Consider the following 6,304-nt stretch of genomic DNA (forward strand, 5'->3'; position numbering starts at 1 on the left):
TTCCTATTTGTCATTTCTTATAGTCCAGAAATATACCATTATTCTCATGGCTTACAATTTGTTTAGCAATTCCCCACCTGAAGGACACATACCAGGATGTGATGATCCTAGTTTCTCTTCTGAGCTCTAATCTCACATCATCAGTTACCTATTAAACATTTCAAACTGAACGTCCCGTAGGTTTCTTAAATGAAACATGTGCAATACAGAATTCATGATCTTCTTAATCCACCCCCCACCACAAGGCCCTCATTTTTATTAATTCCTATCTTCCTCTTAAGGGCACCATTAACTATCCAGTCTTCCAGGTTCACAATTTTAACATTATTCTCTCTCTCATGCCATATCCAGTCAGTTACTAAGTATTTTTCATTCTATGTTTACAACATCTATTACATCTGTCTCTTCTTCCATCACAAGGCTACCTTCTCCACTTCAGGCTCTCACCATCTCTTTTCTAGACAACTGAAATAGCCATCTAAATGATCTCCCTTACTTCCTCCTCCTCCTCCTCCTCCTCCTCCTCTCTCTCTCTCTCTCTCTCTCTCTCTCTCTCTCTGTCTCTCTCTCTCTGTCTGTCTCTCTGTCTCTGTCTCTGTCTCTCTCTCTCCTTTAATCCATCTTCCAAATTGATGTTTCTAAACTACAAGTCTGATCATCTCACTTCCCTGTGGAAGGGGAAGCTCTTGTGGTTCACTATTGCCTTTGATATAAAATACAAGAAATACAAGGTCATCTGTCTGGTCTTTAAAGACCATGACATTTTGGGTTCAACCTATATTACAAGGCTTATTACACAGTATTCCTCTTCACACACTCAACATTCCAACTAAACAGTTCGTCAACAGATGTTTATTGGGTGCTTACTATGTGCCAGGCACTGTGCTGAGCACTGAGGATACAAACACAAGCAAAAAGAAGGACAGATCCTACCCTCAAGGAGCTTACATTCTAATGAGAGAAGAGTACACTTACAAGTAAGCTTAAGGGGAGGGGAAGGCGAGATGAAGTTACCCACAGGGGCATGATAGAGAAAGTCTGGAGTACGGCCTGGAGAGGTTGGACTGGCCTAGTACCTTGCTTAAATGGAGGTCCTGGGAAGGAGCCATCCAGTCAGAGAGAGAAGCTGAAGGGGCCAAGGATACTTCTAATCTGTGAATTCCAAGGCTGGAATTAGTTTCAGGATGCAGAGGTTTGTGGAATATGGTGGAGAAGTCCAGAGTGCAGCCTGGAGAAGAATGAGAGGATCGACTTGCTGCTGTTCATCAAATACAATATTCTGTCTCTTACTCCTGTGCTTTTTCACAGGCTATCCCTTATGCCTGAAATGTATTTCTTCCTTAAGTCCACCTGTTAAAATATCTAGCTTCCCTTAAGGCTCAGCTCGAGTTCCAAGTCATATGTGGAGCCTTTACTCATCCCTTTAGTTGCTAGTGCTCCCCAAATTACTTGTCCCAAAAGTGTCCCAAAAGTTTTGAGTTCAGTTTTAAGCTTTTAAAAAGCTACCCTAACACTTTCATGATACCCTGTATTGATTTTGCGAATACTGTAGATTCACTCATATGCATACATGCTTTCCCTTACAGAAGGAGCTAAATAGCACAATAGATAGAGTATAAAATTTGGAGTCAGGAAGACCTGAGTTACAATCCAACCTCAGTCACTTAATAGATGTATAGTCCTGGGTAAGTCACTTAAATTTTATTTGGCATAGCTTCCTCATCTCTAAAATGGAGATAATAATAGCACCTACCCCCCAAGATCGTGGGGAGGAGAAAATGAGATAATGTTTGTAAAACGCTCTGTAAACCTTAGTTGTTGTTTTTGTTGTTTAGTCATTTTTCAGTCCTGTCTGACTCTTTGTGACCCCATTTAGAATTTTCTTGGCAAAGATATTGGAGCAGTTTGCCATTTCCTGCTATAGCTCATTTTAAAGATGAGGAAACTGAGGCAAACAGGGTTAAATGACTTGCTCAAGGTCACATGGCTAGTAAGTGTTTGAGGCCAGATTTGAACTCAGGAAGATGAGTCTTCCTGATTCTAGGCCCAATGTTCTATCCACTGTGCCACCTAGCTGCCCTATAAACCTTGAAGTGCTATGTAAATACTAATTATTATAGAATGTAGGTACTTTGAAAGAGCTCTTACTGCTTCCCTCTTGTCTCTGTATCCCTAATGTGTAGTAGAGTGCCAAGTACAAAGTAGGCACTTAATAAATGTTTATTCACGATCTAATGAATAGGTAAACCTAATGAAATATGGTATTTACACATGTAGGTGACAGAACTGACTAATAAACCAGAAGAAAGTGAGACCAAGAAATGTGTACATGACTTTTTTATCACCTGTGTGAACTATTTATTTAGAACTGGTTGGTAGTGGGGGATAGGGAGTAAGAGGAAAGAAAAGAAGGCTTTAGAAAAGTAGATGAGTTAACAGATTGATTAGATACAGGCTAGAATGCTGCAAGGCATTACTTGACAAGCAAACAACGAGGGCAGCCAGGTGGTGCAGTGGATAGAGCACTAGCCCTGAAGTCAGGAGGACCGGAGTTCAAATCCGGCCTCAGACCGAACACTTGACATATACTAGCTGTGTGATCTTAGGCAAGTCACTTAACCCTGATTGCCTCACAAAAACAAAAGACAAGCAAACAACTAAAGATGTTGATTAGTAAAAACAGGGGATGAAAGATTCAAAGTAGTAAATGGGAGAAATAACTAGGAGATATATATAATCATGTGGTGGTTGGTGAGTTGAAATCAGCATTTTGGTGGCTTTTGAGAGAATAATTTTGATCCAGAACTGAAGAATAAACCAGCAAGGAAGGACTGAGCCACCCAACAATTTGGAGCCAAAGGAGGGAGCTAGTTAGCTTACAAGAAATTCAAATCACAGTTCTTTTAAAAAGCCCAATATATTAAGCTACATCGGGGTAGTTTAAAACTAGTGACTTTACCTTTAACTTACTTAGCTTTAAGAATATACAGACTACATACTTCCATATTTCAACACATACTGATCTATTTATTGTGTATATTGCCTTTCTTCATGCAGATTGCAACAGACTATAACCTCTCAACCCTTTGTTTATTCATTTTTATCTCTTTTTGTAAATCCTTCATAGAAAATCTACCCAATGCTCAGGTTATTTGAATAGTTTTTGAATTCTGTTGTTGCTCTTTTATTGGTCACATATGTCCTCAATCAAATGGAAGTGATTTGGTTTCCTGGCATGGCGCTAGTATACTGTCCAGGTTTCACAGGCATACCTCAATGAGGTTAGCACAACGGCTCTGGAGACCTTCAGTTTGGTAGTCAGTCTAATACACTTTCCTTCATAGCCTGCCAAACACTGAGCTAGCTCTGGCAATGTGTGCATCAACCTTATTATCAATGTGTATATCCCCAGAAAGTAAATGAACTTATGCACAGCATTCAAAACTTCTCCATTTGCTGTAAATGATAGTCCCATGTGTGAATGGTGTGGTGCTGGTTGATGTAGCACCTCTGTTTTCTTGGTGTTAATTGTTAGGCCAAAATTAGCACAAGTAGCAGAGAACTGATTCATACTCTGTTGCATCTCTACTTCAGAGGCTGCATTGAGTGCATAATCATCTGCAAACAGAAAATCATGCACCAACACTCCCTCCACTTTGGTCTTGACTTGTGGCCTTTTCAAGTTGAAGAATTTACATTCAGTGCAGTAGCTGACTTTGATGCCATGCTTATCCTCATGGAAGGTGTTTGACAATGTGGCCGAAAATATCATGCTAAAAAAGCGTGGGAGCAAGCCCACAATCTTATTTTGCTCCATTGGTGACTGGAAAAGTGTGAGAGCATCATTCATTACCCAGAACCTGGGCATTGAATTGTCTTAGGAAGATTCTGAAGATCACCTGGCAGGATAAGATACCAGATACTGAGGTCCTTTCTCAAACTAAACTGCCAAGCATTCAAGCTCTATGGCAGAGAGCGCAACTCCTATGGGAGTTGTTTAAATGACAAATGTACTCTTGCCAAAAAGACTATTTTACACAGAATTCGCACAGGGCAAGCATTCACATGGTGGTCAGAAAAAGCAACATAAAGACACTCTCAAAGTCTCTCTTAAGAACTTTGGAATCGATTGTGTGACATGGGAGACGCTGCACAGGACCTCCCAGTGTGGTATGCCTTCATCAGAGAGATTCTACAAGCAAAGCAGAATTGAAGCAGCTCAAAAGAAATGTGAGATGTGCAGATTTAGAGAATCCACTCCAAATGTTCACATGGATTATTTGTGACCAACCTGTGGTTAAGCATTCTGAGCTCATATTGGTCTGGTTAGCCACAGCTGGACATACTGTGACTTGACTCTATAGTGATGTCATTTTGGTCCTCTTCAAGAATGAAGAACAACAAGCACCATGTCCTTAGTCACATCTTTTCTCCTGCAAAAGTCATCACTAGTAATGCACTGAAATGTGCTTATACTCACTATGTAGCTTTCCACTGCCTTTCAGGCATTTCATACCAAAATTTGGGGTGGTGAAGAGTCAGATATGATTGAACCTTCAAGCACTGAATAAATGCTAGTTATTGCTGTTACTGTTATCAGTTGAGAAAAAAAATAGAGGCAATGAAATAAGACTGTCTTTAGTGATGGTGAGTTTCCTTTAGTCATTGAAAGCACTTTAAATTTCCCACACATGATTCACTCCAATGTTCTTTTCAATGCTAGATCCAGCCTCTTATCCATATGCAGTGTCTGCCTAAGATACATGTTCTAATGAAGTATTTCAATGGACTTACCAATCAACTGTATGATACATGGGTTAATGCCTAGCCTATTTACTTTTATTTTAGAGAAAATTATAACAAATAGACAAAAAATAATCTAACAAGCTTGATTATCTCCTTTTAAAGTCCATAATATATTATACGTGTAAAAATTATATTTGAGGTATCACATTACATAAAGATAGACACATTTACAGCAGCAAGAAGTAAAAGCTGAGAATCTATTTTGAAAAAAGTAAGGAAAAGCTGAGTAAAGAACAAACAAAAAAAAACTGTCAACAAACAAGTTATTTTGGGTGAGGGTAAATATCCCTCCCTCACTGGCTTCTGAGCTTTATGTTTGCAATATCCTGGCATGTTCTATTATATAACAATACCTAGCATTTATCAATATTATCTCATTATGTTCTCACAAAAACCTGGGAGGTAGGTGCTATTATTATACCTATTTCACAGATGGAGAGCCTGAGGTTAAGAGGAAGCAAGTGACTTGCCCTGGGGCACACAACGATTGAGTATCTAAACTAAACTAATATTTGAACTCAGCCCTTCCTCATTGCAGGTCCCACACTCAATCCACTGTACCACATGACTGCCTCTATATCATCTCTCTCTTGGCCAAATTATTCAGTACAATATTTTGTGTGTGTGTGTGCATTGATGACCTTAACTCATCAAGAAAACCTTAAACTATATGTCATATATTCTGTTTGTTGAAGCCATGAGATTGTTTATTTTGGGAAAGATCTCTGTGTTAAAATACAAAATGAAAATGCTTTGGCACATGAAGAGGTTAAGTTCAAATATTTGGAAAATTCCTTTATTTGGAATAACTCATTTCCAGACAGTGCCAGAGCAAAGAGCTGCTTCTGTGTTTCCCAAAGATACTGAAATGACCTGGTGATTTATGGCCTGCTATTTCAGGTAATAAATGTGACCTTCCCTACCTGTTAGCACCTTTACCTCTGTGTAGCAGTAGGAAAAGGAGATCAAATTCAAGCCAGCTTTGGTAGAGAATTAAAAAAAAAAGATTTCCCTGGATAAGAGGCTGGTTAAAATGAAGTTTTAGGTTATTTGTGATTTCAATTATTTCACAGCCTCTGGTCCCAACTGGCAGAGATAACTCAGTTAACTACTGTACTAACATATTTCTTTAAAAATCACAGGTAGGGTTGGTATTAGAAAAATGGATTAGGAACCATCTATAGAGGTTGTAAAGGTCATAATTTTGTGATCTTTATAAGCAGAGTCTTTGTTGACTTCACCTGAACTCTGCCTGCCAGGACAACATTATCAATAGGTCTTTGGCAATAGAATGAGGCTTCTTCAGAGAGTTTGAATGCTATTAGCTACAGTCAGGCTCAATAAAGCTGGTCAAGAAAAAAGGCATTCTACAATCATAAACCTCAGGAATGGACCTATATGAAGGGATAAATAATTTTAAAGGCATAAATAATGTAAAATCCTAAAATTAATTTTTGCTAGGAACAGAGGAATGGAAGCTGAGTGTGAAGTTAGAAGA

The sequence above is a fragment of the Vombatus ursinus genome, unplaced genomic scaffold (genome assembly GCF_900497805.2).
Source record: "Vombatus ursinus unplaced genomic scaffold, bare-nosed wombat genome assembly UNPS02014858.1, whole genome shotgun sequence".
Taxonomy (NCBI): domain Eukaryota; kingdom Metazoa; phylum Chordata; class Mammalia; order Diprotodontia; family Vombatidae; genus Vombatus; species Vombatus ursinus.